Source organism: Phyllostomus discolor, chromosome 2, assembly GCF_004126475.2.
Source record: "Phyllostomus discolor isolate MPI-MPIP mPhyDis1 chromosome 2, mPhyDis1.pri.v3, whole genome shotgun sequence".
In the NCBI taxonomy this organism is placed as follows: Eukaryota; Metazoa; Chordata; class Mammalia; order Chiroptera; family Phyllostomidae; genus Phyllostomus; species Phyllostomus discolor.
Genome location: NC_040904.2, coordinates 81,741,568 through 81,766,269, shown reverse-complemented (window position 1 = coordinate 81,766,269; position 24,702 = coordinate 81,741,568). Strand labels below are relative to the sequence as shown.

Below are 24,702 nucleotides of genomic sequence, written 5' to 3'. Positions count from 1 at the left end.
TCCAGACTTGCCTTTGTAAAAGAATCTCCAAGACAGAAAGACTCTTAACACTCCAACAGTGCTTCTGTTTCCAACTTCTTCCAAAAAGAAATTAAAATAAAAATAGAAGAAGATTAAATACAGGAATTCTCTCACAGGATCCTTTAGGCAGTGATTTATGTTTCACAGAGAAGATTACTTTTTAAATGTTATCCAAGGAAGGGTCCTGCTTAGCTAGAAATTAGGCAGCAGTTTCCACAAGACAAATTATTCTCTCTCTGAGCGGGAGAGAGAGAGGGAGAGAGAGAGAGAGAGACAGAGAGAGATTGATTTGCATGTGCTAATCATAAAGCATGCATTCCTTAAGGTGCTTTCCCACCAGCACTACCTGGGGCAGGGGAGAGGGGGAAATGAGGACTTGTTTTATGAATATAGAGTTTCAATTTTGCAAGATGAAAAATTTCTGGAGATCCATTGCACAACAATGTGAATATTTAACACTACTGAAGTGTACACTTAAAAGTGCTTAGGGTGAAAAATTGTATGCTAGGTATTTTATAGCACCATAAAGAAAGTAACATTCAAATTATATTAGATAATCATTGAGAATCTTGACATGACTGAGAGTAAATCAGTCTTTATATTTGAATTGGATGCATATTTTTAAATTACATATGAAATACTCAAAATCACATTATTTTTTTTCAACATTTACCACATACCAGGCACTGTATAACTACTAAAGATACAAAAACAAATGAGGTATCTATCACATTTGGAACAGTCAGAATGAAAATATAAATTCATTATTATGAAAAAATCCTAAAATTGTTCATTTATATTTTTCTATGCATTATAGATTCACTTATAGAAAGATAAGGCTTTTCATTCAAAAATTTGATAAATCTCTTATAATAAAAGACAGTCTTTGTTCCTAAGTAGTTTCAGTGGAGTAGGGAAGATAAAACACATCATTAACTTTGTTCAGTATTTTCTACTTTATATGATGCTTTTACAGTTCCTTGGGGAGATATTTAACTTTGTCCCACCTTGGTTTTCTCATAAATAAGACAGTATGGCTGTGAAGGGTAAATGAGAATGTGTGGGCCCACGTGCCCATGTGCGCATGTGCGAGCTTAACTATTTTTCAGTAGTGAGAATTAAACAAAGACATTGAAATAGACAAGGACTTTCAAAATTTACCACAGAAAGATCTTTAATTTAACAAATGCTTAAAAGAGATTCTTCAGCAACAAGAAAAGTAAAATTACAGAAAAGAGAGAGCAAAACCAAATGTTAACATGGATACTAATAAATACATTGATAGATATAATTGTTTCAAAAATATCTAAAAATATTTTCTTGAGTTTTAAAAAGGAAAAACTTAAATGCTTTACAAAAATAAAAAATGATGGAAGTTTAATGTATACTTAATATGAATTAAGGTTCATGTGTTATGGAGGAGGAAAGGTAAATCAAATTTGCTAGAAAAAAAAGATAGTACACCTATATTAAAATAGTTAGGGTAACAACTGAAAAAACTATACAGTTCATGGTATCCAAACCAGCTGAGGAAAACATTAATGGTTTAAGAAAAGGAATGGGGGGAGGGGAGTGGGTAAACAGTAGTCCAGTGATAAAATGAAGCTGGTAGAGTAATATTAATATCCTATGAAATGGAATTAAAGGCAAAAAGCAAGGTCATTGAACAACAGAAAGAACACACAATTCTATAACAAACCTTACTATATATAAGCTTGAATAACTAATACATAGTCTTAAAATATGGAAAGCAAGAACCGGCAGAAGCAGTGGAGTGTCAGAGTCGAAAATGGGAACAGTGGAGTCAGGCTGCTTGAATTTAAATCTTGACTCTACCAATTTTTAGTTTTTGAACTTCTTAATTTTTTGTAGCTCTTTGGTCCCTCAATTTCTTCATCTGTAAATGAGGGAAATGATGTGCTCACTGCATAGAGTTGTTGTAAAGATAAAATAAATTATTATATGTAGAGGATACATAATAATGCTCAACACATAGTAAAATATATGCATTCTTTTAGTAATTAAGAGAATTATAAGAATTCCCAATAATGTGAAAATAAGACAAAATATAATAATTTATAGAAAATTTCAATGTATATTTTCTGTAGCCAAGAATATATGTTGAACCCTACCTCCAACAAGTAAAAATATGTATTTTTCAAGTTATTGAAACATTGTAAAATTAATCGCATACTAGATCACACATAATTTTCTAAGTATTTTCAAATACTTTATAATGCAAAAAAATGTACTTTACTAACTGCATTAACTATTTAATAAAAAATAAAATATAACTATTTAAAAATATTTTTAATTGATTATGCTATTACAGTAGTCCCATTTTTTCTTCCCTTTATTCCCCTCCATGTTGTACCCCCCTTCCCACCAGCATTCCCCTACTTTAGTTCATGTCCATGGGTTGTATGTATAAGTTCTTTGGCCTTTCCATTTCTCATACTAATCTTAACCTCCCCCTGTCTATTTTGTACCTACCATTTATGCTTCTTATTACTTGTATCTTTTCCCTATTCTCCTCCAACCCCCTCCATGCTGATAACCTTCATGTGATCTACATTTCTGTGATTCTGTTCCTATTCTAGTTGTTTGGTTAGATATTGTTTTTGTTTTTTAGGTTCAGTTGTTGACAGATGTGAGTTTGTTGTCATTTGACTGTGCATAGTTTTTGATCTTCTTTTTCTTAGATAAGTCTCTTTAACATTTCTTATAATAAAGGCTTGGTGATGATGAACTCCTTTAACTTGACCTTATCTGGGAAGCACTTTATCTGCCTTTCCATTCTAAATGTTAGCATTAATGGATAGAGTCTTCTTGGATGTAGGTCCTTGCCTTTCATGATTTTGAATACTTATTTCCAGCCCCTTCTTGCCAGCAAGATTTCCTTTGAGAAATCAGCTTATAGTTGTATGGGAACTCCTTTGTAGGTCACTGTCTACTTTTCTCTTGCTGCTTTTAAGATTCTCTCCTTACCTTTAATCTTGGTTAATGTAATTATGATGTACCTTGGTGTGTGCTTTCTTGGGTCCAACATTTTTGGGACTCTCTGACCTTCCTGGACTTCCAGAAAGTCTATTTTTTTTGCCAGATTATGAAAGCTCTCCTTCATTATGTTTTCAAGTAAATGTTCAATTTCTTGCTCTTCCTCTTCTTCTGACACCCCTATGATTCAGATGTTGGATCACTTAAAGTTGTCCTGGAGGTTCCTATGACTCTTCTCATTCTTTTGAATTCTTGTTTCTTCATTCTGCTCTGGTTGACTGTTTATTTCTCTCTTCTGCTCCAAACCGTTGATTTGAGTCCCAGTTTCCTTCCCTTCACTGTTAATTCCCTGTACATTTTCCTTTATTACACTTTGTGTAGCCTTCATTTCTTCCTTCATTTTGAGGCCATATTCAATCATTTTTGTGAGCATCCTGATTACCAGTGTTTTGAAGTCTGCATCTGATAGACTGGCGATCTCTTTGTCACTTAGTTGTATTTTTCCTGGAGTTTTGATCTGTTCTTTCATTTGGGCCTTATTGTTTTTGTCTTGGGTGCACCTATTACATAGTAAGGGGAGGAGCCTTAGGTATTCTTCTGGGTGGGGCAACCCAGTTCACTGCTTTGTGGCACTGAATATGGGGAAGGGGTCTGAGAGGGAAGGATGCCACTTGCTCACCTCTTGGCTGGCTTTCAGTCACTTCCTCTGCTACCCACAAGCAAATTCAACCCTTCTGGAGTTGATTCCAAGGTGGGTGGGTTTGTGTATGTTCTAGGACCCTGTGGGTTTCTGGGAGTTTCTCCTTCCACATCAACCCCCACAGTTTTTTTCAGTCAGAGGTTTTGCAGCTTTATTTCCCTGTGCTGGAATCCTGGGCTGCATGGTCTGTCTTGCTCTCCAGTTGTTCCTCCAGGTTTATCCAAATGAAAATGTGAGACTGCACACTCCCCCAGCCACCGCCTTGCTGAGAGTTGTCTCTGCCCCAGCTGCCTGTCTCTACCTTTCTTACTGATCTGGATTAATGTTTCTTTTTTAACTCCTTGGTTGTTGGACTTTTATATAGTTCAGTTTTTTGGCAATTCTGGTTATTTTTTATTTTTAAATTTATTGTTGTCCTTCTTTTGGTTGTGCAAGGAGGAAAAATATATCTACCTACACTCCCATCTTGGCTGGAAGTCTAAAATATAGCTATTGTAGGAAAGTTAAAATATTTTCTTTTTTTTATGGTTGTTCAAGTACCATGTCTCCATTTTTACCCTACCATGCCCCACCCATCCCCACCTCCCACCCTCAAACCTACCCACTTTGGCTTTGTCCGTGTGTTCTTTATACATGTTCCCTGATGACACTTTCCTTATAAATCACTTATTATCCCTTTCTGCCTTCCTCTCTGTTTACTGTCAGTTTGTTAAAGACTGAGCAAAAGAAATTACATTACTTTTAAAAATTACACACAAAAAAGAAAATATTACAATAGAAATTAAGGAATATTTATAACCAAATAAAAACATAAGTATCACTGTATTTCGCCATGTACAATGTCACTCACATTTATGGCCCAAACTTTCAGGGGAAAAATATTTTTTGTTTTAATTAATTAATTAATTAATTTATATTTAGCTACTTGTTTTTTGTATTATAAAGAAATTTTAGCATTTTTGATCATATGGGTATTATTATTGCTTTCTAGAGATACACTTTCAATGCATAAGAATAAAAGAATTAAAAACATTTATATATGTTTTTTATTTATATATGTTTTGTTATTTATATAGAATTAGTACCACCCATGTATAATGTACATCCTTATTTTCCCTAAAAAATTTGAGCAAAAAAGTACTTATTATACATGGCAAAGTATGGTACATACCAAAACCTGTGAGATGGCTGTATAACAGTAATGAGAGACAAATATATACAAATAAATGCACTTATAAAAAGAGTGATTGAAAATAAGTAAGATAATGGTTTAACTCAGTAGGCTAGGAAAATATTAATACAATAAAGCAAATAAAAAAGCAAAGAAAAATTAGTTACAGAAAATAAATAAAACCAACAAAACCAAGACTATTTCTTTTAAAGAAAGAAAGTAGACTGACTTGGTCAATAAAAAAAAGAGAAAGAGCATCAAAAATCATAATAAAAAAGAAATAAAAGTGGTAAAAAGGGAAAAGATCATATTTCTATAACTTTCTTAATATCATAAAAATATTGTAAAGAGATTTATGCCAATAAACTTCCAAATTTAGATAAAATCGACAACTTTCCAGACAAATGTAAGTTAGCAAAATTGCATGAGATCAAATAATAATCATTAAATAAATATAATAAGTTATAAAATCTTATCCTACCTAAAAAATATCAAAACTTCTAAAAACAAATTATTTAAACCATATACAAAAGTTCCAGGAAAGCTACTGAACAACTTTTATGAGGCAAACATATATTTATACCCCAAATAGAAATGAGTAGTCAAAGAAACAAAATTTCTTTTTGTAGATATAAAAATTTCAATAAATTTTAAGCCTCATTTATGACAATTTTTAGCAAATTAGGAATAGAAGGATTATCGCTGAACCTTATCTACAGCAAACACCATAGTTGTGAAACTTCAGAAGCATTCTAATTAAAATCAGGAATAATATGAGAATTTTTCCTTGGACTACATCTAATAAACACTTCACTGGAGAATCAAGGCAGATGATAACTAAAAAAATTAAGAGGTTTAAGAGGTAAAAAACTAGCAAAATTATCTTTACTAGAAAATACTGTAACTGCATAGAAACTTCATTTTTTTAATAGATGATTTTCTTTTTTCCTACCTATTGATTCAACATGGCCTCATCCAGCACCCTGACTCATCTGTCTCCTTCCCCCTTGTCTGTTCACTCCTTCAATCATTAAGCCCTTAGGACAATGAGGTTCTAATCAGCATCAAATTTAAAAAATTTAAAAAATTTTATTTATTGACTAGAGAGAGAGAAAGATCAATTTGTTGTTCCATTTATTTATGCATTCATTGGTTGATTCTTGTATGTGCCTTGACTCAGTATAGAACCCTCAACCTTGGTGTATTGAGACAATGCTCTAACCAACTTAGCTATCTGGCCAGAGCTCAATTAATCTTAGGAACAAAGTCTTGGGTGTGTTTACCCCAGAGGCAGAGTTTCTGTCAAACTGGAGATAATATCTAGTCCTCATTTGTGTTTGAGCTCCAGACCCAGAAAACCAGCAAAACCAGATGAAGAGATGCGATGGCTAACATCAGGTCCAGATGCAACTGATTAACTACACCCTACCCTAGTGCCAACCAATCAGTAGACACCATGACACTAACTCCCTTAGTCACCATGATTAATGATTTTCCCCCTATATAACTTATTCCCTGGAAGCCACCAGGGAGCCTGGTCATTGACATGGGCCCACCCTATCTCTCGGCATGGGCCACTTCCTAAACATAAATCCTTACTTTCTTTGCTGCAAACTCCTCTTCATGTCTTACTGGGCTTTGATGCACATGGCAAACAAATCCTTTTAGTCTGGTACCAATATTGGTTATGAAATCCAAGAGAATTTAGACAAATAATTGGAATTAATAAGAGAATATTCAGCAAGTTTGCTCGATGTAAGGTCAATATACTAAAATCAATAGCATTGCTAAAAATAAATAATTATCAATTAGTGAAACAATGGCAATAAAAACAGTAAATAAACCTAAAGAAGGCTGTATGGTAAGCTTTTGAGGGAGAAAACTATAAATTTGAATGAGATTTTTAAAGTACAGAATAAATGGGAAATTATGTTATGATGCTAGATGGAAGATCTAACATCCAAAAAGTATCAGTTCACTCTGACACATTCTACATTTTTTTTTAAAGATTTTATTTATTTATTTTTAGGGAGGGAAGGTGGGGAGAGAGAGAGACAGACAGACAGACAGACAGACAGACAGACATCAATGTGCGGTTGCTGGGGGTTATGGCCTGCAACCGCAACCCAGGAATGTACCCTTGCTGGGAATCGAACCTGGGACACTTTGGTTCCCAGCCTGCGCTCAATCCACTGAGCTACGCCAGCCAGGGCTCACATTCTACATTTTTAAATCTGATTTCAACAATAATTCCAGAAAGAATGTGTGTGTGTTTTCAATGGTACTTTCCAAGCTTATCCTAAAATTCATATAAATGAACAAAAATCCAAGATTAAGTATGAAATTTAGAAGACACATAAGAAGAAAAAAGATATCAAAAATATTTAATGCTGGAGTAATTAAAATGGCATAGAGCAGGAACTGAAATAAACTAGTAGACAACAGGTCAGAAAAGATGGCTCAGAAACAGATTAATACATATATGGATGTATGAGAGAGAAGTAGCATTACAAATCAGTGAGCAAAGAATGAGTTTTCATAAATAGTATTAGAACAATTAGGTATCCAAATAAAAACAATTCCAAACATTTGAAAGCCATAAATATGAAAAACAAAACTAAAACTTCTAAAAGAAAAAATAGAAGAGGATATTTTTACTACATTTTATGCTTCTGCCCCCTTTGTCAAATATTAATTGACCATAGAGACTTGGGTTTATTTCTGGGGTCTCTATTCTGTTCCATTGATCTACGTGTTTGTACTTATGCCAGCACCAGACTGTTTTGATTACTGTGCCCTTGTAGCCAAGTGTTGGAAGCAACCTAAGTGTCCATCAGTAAATGAATGGATCAAAAAACTATGGCACATTTACACAATGGAATACTATGCAGCAGAAAGAAAGAAGGAGCTCCTACCCTTCATGACAGCATGGATGGAACTGGAGAGCATGATGCTAAGTGAAATAAGCCAGGTGGTGAAAGACATATGCCATATGATCTCACCTGCAAGTGGAACCTAGTTAGCAAAATAAACAAGCAAGCAAAATACAACCAGAGACATTGAAATAAAGAACAGACAGTAACCAGAGAGGATGGAGGAGGGGATAACAAGGTGAGGAGGAAAGGGGAAGTGTCATCAAGGAACATGTATAAAGGACATATGGACAAAGCCAAAGGGGGTAGGATCAAGGGTGGAAGGTGGGGATGGGTGGGGTGGGGAAACTAATGGGGGAAAATGGAGATAACTGCATTTGAACAATAATAAAAAAGAAAAAAATAGAATACGTTTATGATCTTGAGATTGGGAAGGAGATATTATATAAGAAAAATGAAAAATTCATCAAGTAAAAACTATGACACATTTCTCTACACTACAAGTAAAACTTTCCATTTAATAAACTACCACGAAGTTGAAGGAAGCCATAAATGGGAATTAATATTTTTATCAATAAAGATGTGTCCAGCATATATAAATGATTACAAATAAATAAGAATAACAACCTGAACTGAATAAAGAGCAATGTACATGAGCAAGAAATTTAAGAAAGGAGATGCTCAAATAAGTAATAAAATAGAAATGGCTCAATCCCACAAATTACTAAAAATATGAAAGTTAAATCCACTTGCAAATTAAAACTGCATGCCTTTTCAAACTGAGCCAATGAACAAAATTTAAAAGCCTGTTGACACTCTAGGCTAAAGGGCCCCAGGACTCTCACACATTGACAGTGAGCACAGAACCTGGTACAGTTACTTTGTAGGAAAATTTGGAAATAGTTAAGTTAATATGTTGTATTACATTTCCATTGCTGTTTTAACAAATTGCTACAGACTTCGGGGCTTAAAACAATGCAAGTTTGTTAGCTTACAGTTCTGGAGGCCCCAAGGCTGCCATGGGTCTCACTGGGCTAAAATCCAGGTGTGCCCATCATTGGTCTGAATTCCTTCCTGCAGGGCCTTGGAGAGAATGCATTTCCCTTGCCTTCTTCCATCTTCTAGGGGCTGTCCATATTCTTTGGGTCATGCCTCCTCCCCCATCTCCAAAACCAGCACGAGTTAGCTGAATTCTTTTCACGTGGAAATCTCTGACCCTCTGTTCTTCCCCCTCTGATTTCAAGGCCTGTTGTGGTTAGATCAGGCCCTCCTGAGTAATACAAGATAATGTCTCCTTCTGAAGATCCTTAACCTTAGTCACATTAGTAAAGTCCCTTTAGCAATGTAAAGTAACATATTCAGAGATGTTTGTACATGGACATCTTTGGGGAAGCCATTGTTCTACCTAGCATATGTACACTTACTCCTTGTACTAGCAATTCTACTTCTGAGCCTAAAGGATTTGTTTTACAAGTGTGCTCAAAGAGATATTCACAAATATGTTCATCAGAACATTGTGTATGTTATGAAAAGATTTAGTTGTTTTTATCAATAAGAGGATGGGTAAGTAATATTATTGTGTTCATATAATAGAATACTGTTATAGGGTTAAGATAAATCTTAAAAAAACATTATATTGAACTGAGCAAAGATGCAGAATTATGCATGTATAAGTGTGTGGAGATAGATATAAAATATAACAACCTGAATTGGCATAAACTCAAGATTTGGTATAATGGTGATCTCAGGAAAGTGAGGGGAAGGGAAACACACACAAGAAAAACATAACATTTACATTGGTTAAACCTAGGTAGGTATGTGTATGTTCTTTAAAATATTCTCTAGAAATTTTTTTCCACTTGAACATTGTATAATAAAATTCGGTAGGCTTTAGGGTAAAGGCACTGAATGAATGAAGGTGTCCCATGGCCAGCAGCACAGGCTGAGAAGAGGAGAACCCAGAGTTAAGCTTAAATAAATTAGTATTGTGAAAAACTCTAGAATGAAAATCAGGAGCCTTGGGTTTAGTTTTGGCTCTATCATTATCAAGCTCTATGGCTTGGAGCGAATTACTGAAAACAACCAGATCTCAGTTCCTCCATCTCAAAACCAAGAACATTGAATCAAAATCCTCTAGGTCTGTTGATAATCTATCCAATGGCTTTTCTGCACAGTATGATATGTCAGTCACTAAAATATGGGTGGTTTTGACTGAAGAATTTTCTTGAAATTGGAGATCACATCCAAGGATATTGTACACACTTACACACACGCTCCATAATCTCTGACTTTGGCTTAAAACAAGCCCCTGCCAGTCTTTCTGGGCTAAACAATGACTCCAGAGCTTGGATGGGGAAGAGCAACCAATGAAACCACTATGGATAAAATTTTAAGGTAGGATCCAATTTGGATTCCTGTTCTTTGTGGCCCTCATAGAACCAAGTTCAGTTTCTCATTCATATGATCCCCTTGAGGAACATACCCAATAGCTGAGGGGTTATAGTACATCTCTAAAACAATTATTCCCCCAAAGAAACTTATTTAATGTCATAGAATTATGGTAACTGCCTGCCCTAATTTAGGAGCAGACAGTGTTAGACTATGGGGTAAGTATTTCCTGGCAAAAAAAAAAAAATAAGGCCATACAAATGCCAGTGCTGCTGAATGATCTTGCCTATGCTAAAATAGCCCTTGGGTTGCAGAAAGAATTCCCTTTACAGATGCTCTGCCACCTCACAAATGCTTCTTTTGTCCTATGTGCAAAGTCAACTCTAAGGACCGCCCAGAATTTATACCATGATTCATTTCTTTGGACGCAACTTGGCATGTCTTTACAAGCAATGTCTTCTTCAATAAGAACAAACCACTTACTGCAAATGACATGAATTCCTGAATAGGACTCTGACTAGGACACACATTGCCTAAGGCAGCAGGCTGGGCTCATTGGCTCTCTTTTGAGCAGCCCTACTTTTATGTCCCAGTTACTCAACTTCTAGCACAGCCAAAAATTATCCCGAGCCAAGTTCTTCTGGACAAAACACACTCAGAACTCTTGCTTGCTTCAAGCCAGTAGAAGACTCCAGCCGGATATTGGACCCGTCAAGTAATTTTAATAACTGAAAGAAGAATATATTAGATTCTTGTACTCATTCTCCATAGTGCTGAAGCCACGTTCGTGTAAGCCATCTCTATGTGGAATTTTTATATTTTAACTTAAATTCTCTATTGGTTTTATTGCTTCTGTATGTATAATGATAATTAAAATATAGTTTGCGATCTTATATTATGTATTGCAAAAAGCCCAGGGAAGTGACTCCATTTATATATCATAATTCTTTATTCAAGGGGGCAGTATTCCTGATGTTGTATAACCCTCTCCACTTTTCTATCACTTCAGTATCTATCTCCAGATCATTTCTCCCAATTCTTTGAGACTTTGATCCCAAGCTCATAGTTTTCTTTTCCATCCCACTGAATGTTCATATGGACTGTTATCCAAACTGCCTGATATTTTGATTAAACAGCTTTCTCCATCTGTTACTTTGTAGAACATGCCACCATCAAAATTTCTCTGATTCTAAACATCCTCAAGTTCCTTTAAGTTGCTCACTCCTATTGCAGCTTCTGATCTTTCTAGTTTGCTTATACATGGACATTATTCTACCCCTGGGGCTCTCCAGTGCATTGACTCTTCCATTTTCCCTCCTATCTTTTTAACGCATTTTTTTCTCCCTTCTTCAGGTCCAATTACATGATTCAGAATTTTCATAATTATCATGATAAGGCTATTGATATTTTTGCCTCTTTTTTCTCAGAAACCCTAATTCTGTATCAATGTAATCATCTGATTTGGAAGATAGGTCTCACTATAAATTTGGAATTATGAACTTTATCTTTTTGTCTAGTCAACTTGCCTTCCTCCTTTCTCCAAAGATGACTTCAAACTCTTTTTCTGTCTTCAAAGTGTAACTTCTCTCTCAGCCTCATACAAAAGCTTTTCAACTAATGATATTACAATTTATTTCATAGAAAAAAAAAGAAAATCCATCTGAAAAGAATTAAGAAAATGCCTGACCTTCCAATCTACAAACCTACCTGAACTGGCATGTGTCTTCTCCTCCTGTCTGTTCTACTAGAGGAGATAATGCTCAATCTAAAGAGCTTCTCCCAGCTGGGCTATGACTCCCATGTCCTTCTGTGTACTTGGAAATGTTCTACTTCTACTTCCCTCTGAACCATCAATATTCTACTTTACATTAGCTTTTTTTCCCCTATCATCATTACCTATTCTTCCAACCATTTTAACCATTTTTTCATTTCAGTAAATTTCAAAATGTTTATTTATAAGTTATTTGAATTTCCTACATGGAAGTTTCTATCATATAGTTTACTATATGGATAAAATTCTGCCTTCTCTGGAGTTGTCTTTTCCTTATTGACTTCATTTGTAGTTTACAGATATAAATCCTTTGAGAACTAAATAATACAATATGTTCTTCATTTGTATTTTGCCTTTTAGATTTGTTTAGGGTGTCTTTCATTATATAGAAGTTTTCATTTTACTATAATCAGATGTACATGTTTTTCTTTTATGGTTTGTGCTTTTTATATCTTTTAAAAAAGCTGTTTTCTAATATAATGAAAATATATTTCAATAACTTTTTCCAGAAAATGTAAAGTGTTACTTTTTATATTGTCTTTAATTTATATAATTTTTTCAAGAATAGTATAACCTAGGAATTTAACTTTAGTTTTTCCTTAAAGATAATTATTCAAGTAGTTTGTATTTAAGTGCTCAATTTCCATCGAATGCTTTGAAAAGGAACTTAGTCATCTACCAGATCTCAATGTTTATGTGTGTACTTCTGTACTTTATTTTCTGTCCCAATGGTTCATTTTCTATTCATGCATCAACATTACACTGCTTTTATTACTGTATTGCTATTGTTTTTTATATTTCTTGATATCTGGAAGGGTGACACTATAGTATTCATCTCAAGACTCTTTCTTGTCTTTTTAGCTGACTGTATTTTTATTTAAATTTTAGTTATCAAATTGTGAAGTAATAAGAACTTTTATTAGATTTTTTTAGAACTGCATTAAATTTATAGATTAATTTTGGGTGACTTCACAGCTTTATAATATTATTGGTTCCCAGCCATAAACATAGCATATTGTTTAAATTTACTTACATCACCTTTTATGTATTTTTAGAATATATTATACTTTTGTCACCAAAGTAATTATATGCTTGTTTCGTTTTATTGTCATTTATTTTTAATTCTTTTGGTAATAAATAAGAATGTATCCAGCATCTTCCTAAGCTCTCTTTTTCTTTAACTGTATTTTATTGATTATGCTATTACAGTTTTCCCATTATTTTTCTCCCCTTTATTCCCCTCTGCCCTGCACCCTCCCTCCCTCCAGCATTCACCCCCTTAGTTCATGTCCATGGATCACCCATATAAGTTCTTTGGCTTTTCTGTTTGCTATACTATTCTTAACTTCCCTCTGTCTATTTTGTGCCTACCAATTATACTTCTTATTCCCTGTACCTTTTCCCCCCTCCCCCTCTCCACTGATAACCCAATGTGATCTCCAATTTTGTGATTCTCTTCCTGTTCTAGTTGATTGCTTAGTTTGTTTTTGTTTTTGTTTTAGGTTCAGTTGTTGATAGTTGTAAGTTTGTTACTGTTCATAGTTTTTATCTTCTTTTCCTTAGGTAAGTACCTTTAACATTTCATAATAAGGGCTTGGTGATAATGAACTCCTTTAACTTGACCTTATCTGAGAAGCACTTTATCTGCCCTTCCATCCTAAATGTTAGCTTTGCTGGAAAGAGTAATCTTGGATGTAGGTCCTTGCCTTTCATGACTTTAAATACTTCTTTCCAGCCCCTTCTTGCCTTTAGGATTTCTTTTGAGAAATCAGCTGATAGTCTTATGGGAACTCCTTTGTAGGTAACTCTCTCCTTTTCTCTTGCTGCTTTTTTTTTTTCTCTTGCTGCTTTTAAAGTTCTCTCCTTATCTTTAATCTTGGGTACCTTATGATGTGCCTTGGTGTGTTCCTTCTTGGGTCCAATTTCTTTGAAATTCTCTGGGCTTCCTGGACTTCCTGGAAGTCTATTTCCTTGGCCAGATTGGGGAAGTTTTCCTTCATTATTTGTGTAAGTAGGTTTTCAATTTCTTGCTCGTCCTCTTCTCCTTCTGGCACCCCTATGAATTAGATATTGGAACCTTTAAAGTTGTCCCAGAGGTTCTTCAGCCTCTCCTCATTTTTTTGAATTCTTGTTTCTTCATTCTGGTTTGGTTGAATGTTTATTTCTTCCTTCTGTTCCAAATTACTGATTTGAGTCTCAGTTTCCTTCCCTTCACTGTTGGTTCACTGTTATTTCACTTTGCATAGCCTTCATTTCTGCCTTCATTTCTTCCTTCATTTTGTGACCGAGCTCAATCAGTTCTGTGAGCATCCTGATTACCAGTGTTTTGAGCTCTGCATCTGATAGGTTGGCTATCTCTTCAATACTTAGTTGTATTTTTTCTGGAGCTTTGATCTGTTCTTGTTGGGGGGTCATATTTCTTTGTCTTGGTGCACCTGTTACATTCTAAGGGGTGAAGCTTTAGGTATTCACCAGAGTAGGCCCATGTCTCTACATTGCAACTCTCTTTGTGGGGGAGGGGTTGGGGAGGAAACAATGATGCTTGCTCAGCTCTCACTCCACTTTCAGTCACTTCCCCTGCTTCCCACAAGTGGATTGTGCTCTTTCAGGTGCTGATTCCTAGGTGGGTGGGTTGTGTACATTCTAGCATCCTGTGGGTCTCTCCAACAGACTCTCTTATGGGGATGGGAGTTTCTTCCACTGCCAAGCCCCACAAGATTTTACAGCCAGAGGTTTTGAGGCTTTAGTCCTGCACTGGAACCCTATTTTGCTTGGCCTGTCTCATTCTCCAGTTGTTCTTCCCAGTTTATCTGAACAGAAATGTGGGACTGCCCAGTCCACCAGGAGCTGCCTCACCTACCCAGTCTGCCAGCTGCTGTCTTTTTGAGCATCCTCTCTGCTCCAGCTTCCCATTCTCCTATAAGTCTGGATGAATATTTAACTCCTTGATTGTCAGACTTCCATAGAGTTTGATTTTCTGGCAGGTCTGGTTGTTCTTTGTTTTTAAATTGATTGTTATCCTTCTTTTGGTTGTGTGAGGAAGTGAAACATATCTACCTATGCCTCCATCTTCCCAAATTCTCTTAATAATGTTAATAATTTATTTGTGTATTTGCTTAGTCCACATATATATAAACTTCATCTGTGAACAATGAAAATGTTGGTATTTCTTTTCCATTTGTACGCCTCTTTTATCTTCTTTGCATTGGGTTAAATATTCAAAAATATATTAGTCAGAAATAAGTGTATTATTATTTCTGACTAAAGATATTTGCAGAAGGGCTTTATCAATGATACTAGGTTCTGGGAATTTTCTTTTCTTCTTAGTTTGCTAGAGTTTTTCACTAGAAATATATTTTGAATTTTATTGAATATTTCATTTTACATTTGTTGAGATAGTATTATGGTTTTTTCCTTTATTTGGTAATATAATAAGTTACAATATTAATTTATTTTGTTAAATTGTCCTTCAACTTGTGGGATAAACTCTGCATGTTAGAATTATTATTTTTTTAACGGCTTTACTTATTTCATTTTATTTTATTTTTTTTGAAGAGGGAAGGGAGGGAGATAGAGAATGAGAGAGAAACATCAATGTGCAGTTGCTGAGGGTTATGGCCTGCAACCCAGGCATGTACCCTGGCTGGGAATCGAACCTGCAACACTTTGGTTTGCAGCCCATGCTCAATCCACTGAGCTACAGCAGCCAGGACTAGAATTATTTTAATATATTGCTTGATTTGATGTGGTAATATTTGTTTTACATATTTGACTTTAAAAACCATTTATTTTATTTTATTTTTTTATTGTTGTTCAAGTACAGTTGTCTCCATTTTCCACCCACCACTCCTCCCCACCCCGCCATCCTCACTTCCCACCCTTGATCTTAACCCCCTTTGGTTTTGTTCATGCATCCTTTATAAATATTCCTGAAAATCCTTTCCCCTTTTTCCCCCATTATCCCCTCCTACCTGCCCTCTGGTTACTGTCAGTTTGTTTTTAATTTCAGTTTCTCTGGTTATATTTTGCTTGCTTGTTTGTTTTATTGATTATGTCCTTGCATTTTGCACTTCTACTTTATCAACATACTTGCCAACATTTGGAATTATTGGTTCTCCTGATGTTAGCCATACAGTGGTACAAAATGGTATTCCATTGTGGTTTTAATTAGCATTCCTATGATAAGTAATGATATTCAGCAGTTCTCATGTACTTGTTGCCCATTAACTGTTTTCCTTTATGAAGTGCCTTTTCAAGACTCTTGTCCATAAAGTGGTCTTTGTCTTTTTATTGAAGATTTGGAAGAGTCCTCTCTATATAGTGCATATAAGTTCTTTCTTAGACATATGTATTCCTTTAGAAGCAATGGATTTTTCATGGCAATGGGAAAGTTTACTGCCCCTTCTACAGAAGCAGATGGTTTTTGCTTCTACCTGTTCCTTCTAGGAACAGAGAGATGATCTTTTCTGGGCTTTTCCTGACTCTTTACCAGTATCTTAAGGTTTTTGTTTCATGCGAAAGGAGAGTTAACAGACATGTGTAGGGAGGAGTTCATGCTTGTCTCCTAGTGGTAGTCATCCGGAGGTCCTCCACCCACATATCTATACCACAAGTAAGGTTCTCTCCAGGTACTTTCCCTACCACAAATCTTCTTATAGGCACCTGGTGGAGGTTCATTAAAAAAATGCTTGTCCTGGTCATGGCCTGGGTTGCAGGCCATGACCCCCAGCAACCACACATTGATGTTTCTCTCTCTTCTTCTCCCTCCCTTCCCTCTCTAAAAATAAATAAATAAAATCTTTAAAACATGCTTGTAAGTGAATATGGAATTCTAAACTGTCCTTACATTTGTGATTCCTGGTTATTCTAAAATGATATGCTAGGCCACACTTAAGTTTAACTAAATTTGCTAAATTTGACCTAATTTCTTAATTGCTTTTATGGTGGTTTCCTTTTCCTTTTAGCCTCTACCAGAGTTGAAATGATTTGTTTGTCTCATCATTCTTGGGAAGGATATATTACTATTTATAACACAGTTCACATGGTTAATTGAAATCTTAGCTCTATGATAGGTTTGAGAACAGTTATGGAGGGGCAGGGGTGGGGGATAAGGGAAGAAAGAAGGGGAAGGACCTAGTTAAAGAACATGTATAAATGAACCATGGACATGGACAACAGGGTGGGGATTGACTGTGGGTGTGAGGGGCAGAGTAGGGGAGAGCAACGGGGTAAAATTGGGACAACTGTAATAGAACAATAAAAAATGAAAAATAAAATTGCAAAATATTAGAAGAAGAAGAGTTATGATTTTGTGGGTTATCTGACTCTAACTGTCAGGGTGAGAACAAATATTCTTGAGGCTTCTTCCAACAGCTTATGGATAAATGGAATCCTTTCTCAGGTTTAGATTGGCATTGCACTAAGTCTGTATTTCAATCTTGGGAAAATGGAAGTCATAATAATATTTAGTCCAACTTATGAACATAATATCTTAATTAAGTCACAGTTAATTTCTTTTTGCAATGTTCTGTAGTTTTTAGTATAGAGGTCATACATGTGTTTTTGTTATATTTTTTTCTAACTAATTTTTCTTCTTATATGCTATACTAGATGGTTTTATTTTAGTTTTTTGGTTTGCCAAATTTTTCATTGCTAGTATACAAAAATACAAATGACTTTCTTATATTTATCATTAATTCATGAATTTACTAAAACTATTTATTCTAATAGATTTTGGGGGTTGATTAAGAATGTACACATGTAATGTAAGAATGATGTTGTTTACAATAAAGATAATTTTACTTCTAATTTTTCATTTATAAACTCTTTTCTTACCTATTTCATGCCTTATTGCATGAGGTAGTATTGCCAGTACAATGCTGAATAGAAATGATCAGAGCGGACTTCCTTACATTATTGATAATTATAGGGGGAAGTGTACATATTTCATCTTTAGGTATATTGTTAGCTATAGATTTTTTTCATTAATGACATCAGTTTGAAGAAGCTCTCTTCTATTCCTATTGTTACCAACTTGTACATAAATAAATATTGTATTTTATTAAATGCTTTTTCTGCATCCATTTAAATGGTCATTAGATTATTTTATTTACTTTGTTAACATAATTTATTTTTTAATGTTAAACCAATCTCTTATTCCTGGGGTAAAGCCCCAGTTTTTTATGTATATGTGTATGTGTGTGTGTATATGTATGTAGTTCTTTCATATTTACCCCTACAAATTTCTCCTTCACTATTTCTTACAGAGTCAGGCTTCTACATGGTATCCCTTTCTTTAGCCTGTGTTGCACTGAAGGTGAATAAAAAATCTAAACCCAGCTGAGTTACTTTTTAAATGATTCAGTCCCAACCCTGAGGACCTGAGAGAGAAGATGATTTCCTATTTGTTGGCAGAAATATTATTTACCTCAGGTTCTAATCTTTATTTTTACAATGTTCAGCATTCAGTTAACAATCACGAAATACATTTGCAAGCATGAAAATTATGTTCCACTTATTTTTTATTTTTAAGATTTTGTTTATTTATTTTTAGGCAGAAGGGAAGGGAGGGAGAGAAACATCAATGTGTGGTTGCCTCTCACATGCCCCCACTGGGGACCTGGCCTGCAACCCAGGCATGTGCCCTGACTGGGAATCAAACTGCTGACCCTTTGGTTCACAGCCCATGCTCAATACACTGAGCTACACCAGCCAGGGCTGTATTCCATTTTTAAGTAATAAAATGGTAAACAGAATCAGCCACAAAGATAACCTGGATGTTGGAATTTACCAGAAAAAGATTTAAAATAATCCTTTAATGTGGTGAAAGATATAGTGGAAAAGATAAATAATATGTATAAACAGGTGGAGAATACTGGCAGAGAGATGGAAATTAACTAAAAGTGTCAAATAGACTCAATATATTGGAAGAAAGGACAAATGAATTTAAATATAGATAAGTAGAAATTATCCAAAGTGAAGGACAAAGAGGAAAAAAGTGACATGACAAAATAAAACATCAAAAAGCAGTATGACAATATCAAATTTTTCAACATTTATAAGAGAGTATCCCAAAAAGAGAAATTAAAGACAGAGCAGAAGAAATATCTGAAGCTATAGTGGTCTAGAGTACTCCAAAAGTAAAAACCAACAAACCACAAAAACAAGCTCAGAGATACTTAAGTAGGATAAATACAAAAGAAAATATCCCTGGCTGGTGTGACCTAGTGGACTGAGCACTGGCTTGCAAACCAAAGTGTCACTGGTTCGATTTCCAGTCAGGGCACATGCCTGGGTTGCAGGCCAGGTCAGGTATCTAGTAGGGAGGCCTGTGAGAGGCAGCCACACATTAATGTTTCTCTCTCTCTCTTTCTCCCTCCCTTCCCCTCTGTCTGAAATAAATAAATAAATGAAATCTTTTCTTTGTTAAAGAAACACATCTAAGAACATCATTGTCAAACTGGTGCAAATTCTGTAGATTGAAAATTAAAAAATATTGCTGGAGAGAAATTAAAGATCTAAATAAATGGGGAGATATTCTGTGACCATATATCAGAAGATGTGAATTGTTTATTATGTCACTTCTTCTCAAATTAATTTATCAATTCAATATAATCCCAATCAAAATCAGGTTTTTTTTAGAAACTGAGAAACAGATTTTCAAAGTTACAATAATCTCTCCTTATCCCTGGGGGATATGTTTCAAGATCCCCTGTGGATGCCTGAAATCTCAGATAGTACTGAACCCTATACACATTATGTTTCTTCCTATACATACATACCTATGAAAATTGCCTAAACTTATATTAGGCAATATAAGAGATTAACAATATAACTAATAATAAAATGGGACAATTATAACAATAAAGTATAATACAAGTATTTTGAATGTTCTCTCTCTCTCCCACTCTCCACCCTCTCTCTCTCTGATTTGATAACCAAGATAATTACTAAGCAACTAACAGGTGGATAGCACATACAGCATGGATATGCTGGACAAAGGCATGATTCATCCCAGGTGAGAGGGAGCAGGACAGCACAAGATTTCGTCAGACTACACAGAATGGAGTGTAGTTTAAAACTTACACATTATTTATTTCTGGAATTTTCCATTTTATATTTTCAGACTGTGGTTGACTGTGGGTAACTGAAACCATGGAAAGAGAAACCACAAATAAGGGGGGACTACTTTGTACATAATTGCAAAATACTTAAAAGAGTCAAGATAATTTTGAAAAAGAACTTGAATTATCTGAGTCCATTACTTACCATAAATTTTCAGTAATAAAAATAATGTGGTATTGGCATAATGAGATCAATGGAGTAGAGTCCAGAGTCCAGAAATGTCAACTACACATATATCTTGTGATAAGGATTCAGTGAATCTCAACAGATACTCTTTTGAACAAATGGTTGTGGAACAACTGGGTAGCTTTGTGAAATATATGAATATTATTCCTTAATCACAACATAAACCAGAATTTATAGGTCTAAATAAAATACATGAAATCAAATTTTTAAAAGAAAATACATAAGAAAATCTTTGTGACCTTACATCAGGCAAATTAATTTCTTAGATACTGCACAAAAAACATGAACCATAAAGAACAAAATTGACAAATTAGATACCATCAAAAGTAAAAGGAAAAATTGGAAAAATATCTGCTCTTTAAAAGGCATTGTTGAAACAATGAACAAATACACCCCATATTTTTAAAACACTTATCTGGTAATGGATTTGTGTGCATAATACATTTCTGTAAAAAAAGAACTAAATAATGTAAAATTAAACAGTCCAATGAAATATCCAAAATAAGGACTTAACCAAATATTTGGTTGTTTTATTTTCCCTCTATTTGCGTGGAAGATTTATATACATCAATATATATGCAAGATATATATATATATTTATGTGCAAGATATATATATATAATAGCATGTAAATAGAGTGAAAATAATACACTAAAAGTATTCATTCCAGAATAATGCCAAAATGGAGGGAAAGGAAACTTTAACATTTGAAGAAAAAAGATACTGAAAATTGCAAATATAAAGTCAAATGGTTTAATAATTAAAGTAAATATAAGTTAAATAAGAATTTAATTAAGTGATTAAAATTCTTAGACTGGATAAAGATACAAATCTAATTCAATTCTGTTTACAGAGTTGACTCATTCATTACCTAAATAAATGAACAGAAAAAATACCATAAAAACAAGAAACAGGAATAAAAGCAAAGTAACTTGAAGGCAAGAAGCATTGTTAAAGACAAAGAAGAACATTTTATAATGATAAAATTGGCAATCCAACAAAAACATAAAATGATTCCAAGTTAAAATGTACTTATTAATATGATTTCAAATTATATAATATCATTATATTAAATGATAGTGGGAACTTTTAAAGCATCTTCTGAGTAGAAAATAGAATAAGCAGACAAAAAAGTAAAAAATATATAAAAAAATATATTGTATATTCTAGGATATGCTGCTCCTAATAGATGAAACCAGAAATAAAGTTTAACGAGTTCAGGAAATTCTATATAATGTATCACATCTTACACTTTCACAATGAATAATAGCATAATAAAAAAGAATAATGAAGTTCTGCATCATCAAAACATAAATGTGTTTTTTAAGCTAGTTTGATTATGAAAATTTTTTCAATAAGCTTTTATTAAAGTAACATAAAAATGTGTACAATATACTTTGTGAAATATGGCTCCTGATTTGCAGTTTTAAAATACATAGTGTTTTTCAAGAACATAATCTTCTCTTCAATATTAAATTTGGCTTGGAAAATTGAGTTTATTAAGTGGACAATTATGTTAGTTATTATTCCAGTTATAGAGGAATATATACATTGCATTCCTTCAAATTAGTAAGTTACCAATTGCATTTTTAAATAATTTAAGCAGTACATGAATTTACTTTCAGAAAGAAATTTAGTCTTACAAAATTGTGTTTATTTATAAATTGTAAATTTCTGACCAAGAATACTCAGAATCTGTCCTATGACTTAAGACCAAAATATTGACTGTCTACTTAATGCAGAATTAAATATTAAATATTAAAAAGTACATGTAAACTCTGTGTTTTGTACCATTGAATTTTTAAACTCAGCCTTTATACCATCTGAAGACCAGTAGTAGATATAGACTGTTTTAAAAATAGTTATCATAAAACCAATAAACATTTATAAGAATCTTTCTAGCTTACAAAATTATTTTATTTGTTAACAACCTCACAAACAGAGGTGTATAATTCTGGTATCAATATTCTTGTTTTTCATGTTAAAAACCTGAGATTCACAGTCCTGCACATTTTGCCTGCACCACTCTATCTGGTTTTACACGATCGCTTGAGCCCTCACCTTACTTCATTTCTTGGCAATGGAGGGCATTGTTTACTATGCCCCATTTCCCAAAACTCTCTCCAAAAACAGTGACAAATTTAATTATGTACAAAAAAGGTATTTGTTTAATGATGAGACTGTGAATACAATGAAGGAAGGGACAGGTGACTGACACCTACAAGGGATTATTATCTAGACTATACAAGAAACACCTGTAAATCAATAAGGAAGAGGCATCAATCGATAAGACAAAAAATGAGGAAATGATATAAATAGGCAAATTTCAAAAGAGAAAATATAAAAGGCTAACAACTCTCTGAAGAATTACTTCGATTGACTAATAGAAGAATTGTAAGCCCCTGCTCCATTTCTCACATAAGTTCACATGTGAATGAGCACCTAGATATTCTTTGCAACATTACCTGGGACAGTGGAAAGCTAGAGGTAATCCACATGACCTTCAGTGGGAAGATGGAAGCACATCACTGAGAACTTTGCAGTAAGTAAACAAATTTCAAAACACAATATATAAATTAAGAATATATACTTACAAAGCATTATTTCATAGTTTTCTAAACCATAAGGAAGCAAAAGATATACACCAGGCAGTATGGATGATTGCCTGTAGTGGGTAGGAAAAAGTCAGTGGATGATGTGGATAAAGAGAAACTATGGGGGAAAAGATCAAATAAACTTTTTCTTCCCACATACTTCTTCGATTTGTCTCATTCCCTGTCAACAGTAATCTAAAAGCCCTTCACCTCAGGAACAGTCTGATTTCCCCCACTTGCTTTTACTTTTCCTTCTGTCCTTTTTTTCCATCCTGGACAGAGTGACTTAAAAATCCAAATCTCATTTTAAAAGTTCTTCTTAGACTTCCTTTCACTTTCCTTATTTTTTATGATTTTTTATTGTTATTCTATTAGAGTTGTCCCAATTTTTCCCTTTTTGCCCTCCTTTGCCCATCCCAAACCTCACTCCCGCAGTCAATTCCCACACTGTGTATATGTCCATGGGTCATTCGTATGTGTTCTTTAGTCCCTTCCTCTTCTTTTCACCATTATCCGTCTCCCTGTTCTCCTGTGGTCACTGTTGGTCTGTTCCATGTTCCCATGCCTCTGGTCCTATTTTGTTCGTTAGTTTATTTTGTTCCTTAGAATCCTGTTATAGATGAGAGCTTTCTGAGTAGTTTCAAATCCTTAAAACAATCCTACATTTCCAAACTGTTTTTGAGCATTCTGTTTCTTAAAAAGGTTCTGATGCTTATGTATTGATGTCTCTGTGTAGAATGTTCTTCCAACCTCTCCTCACCTACTTGTATTCATCTTTCAGATTTCCAGGCAGAGTTGTCTCTCAATTGACAAGATCACTTCCATTTACTGTGCTCTCAAAAGTTCCTTGCAATTATTTTTTGTATCACTTATTGCAGCATGCAACAATATCTGAGAATTATTTAAATAATTTCTATTTCTACCAATATTTTTAAGCTCCTTGAGGTGGGGATGCTATTTGTTTGTTCACCTTATAGTCAATGAGTGTGACAGAATGCCAGTCACATAGGTGGCCCTCTGTGTAATTTGTTTAACAAATGAATGCATGTTTTTGCTTTAAGGAAAATATCAAACACCAGCTTCCACAATTTAAAAGTGAGATATTTATAGAAGGAAGTTTAGAATAATAATATTAATAAAAGGCTATGAAGTAGAGAAAAAAATGATGTTCAAAGGAAAAAAACATGAAATCAAGACATGCACACACACAACATTTTACTTCTAGAACAATTAAATGATTATCATAGATGTGTGAAAAAATGATCATCATGTGCCTATTTTATATTTCTCTATCTGGGATCCTTGTATAATTTTATAGCTATTAAAAACAAGTTTTAAAATTACATTCCAAATGTCAGCCTTTAAACAATAACATTTTTTCTGAAACAGAGCCAGCAGATTTTACATCATAGATATCCCTGTATCCAAAGATTCATTGTGCAGAAACTCATTCCAAAATATTCCCCTTTAAAAATTGCTTATGCACTTCTTATGTAAACCAAAGTATAGCCTGTCCTCCAAAAGAGAAGACTGAGAATGTTGCTACATTTTTTAAGAATACAACATCTGTTTTCAAATTCCATGGCATTCCAACTAGCCTATAGAAAACCCCATGGAGAAACCTTTAAGTGGTATTCCCCCTCCCCCACACAATTAATAATGAGTAACACACATGGAAGCTGTAAATTAGGGAAGAAAATCCATGTTTTCCATTGAAACTAGTCTAGCCTATAGGAACAAAGCTTCTGAAACAGGGTATTTGTTATTCAGAAGGTAATGTCAATTATGCTTTCAAAGTAAAATAAAATCTGACCAGGGCTTCTTATGTGCCAGGTGCTTTACAAGTATTATGTCACTTAATTTTCCTCCCCAAACCC

General features: G+C 34.2%; 1 long non-coding RNA gene across 1 annotated transcript; it reads right to left on the bottom strand.

Moving 5' to 3' along the window:
- Positions 1-13,156: 13,156 nt before the first annotated feature.
- LOC118498710 lies at positions 13,157-23,449 on the bottom strand. Its single transcript, XR_004901179.1, has 4 exons — positions 23,365-23,449; positions 23,045-23,047; positions 13,540-13,544; positions 13,157-13,168 (listed from the first exon to the last, which is right to left on the bottom strand). It is a non-coding gene; the product is annotated as an uncharacterized LOC118498710 (long non-coding RNA).
- Positions 23,450-24,702: the final 1,253 nt, after the last annotated feature.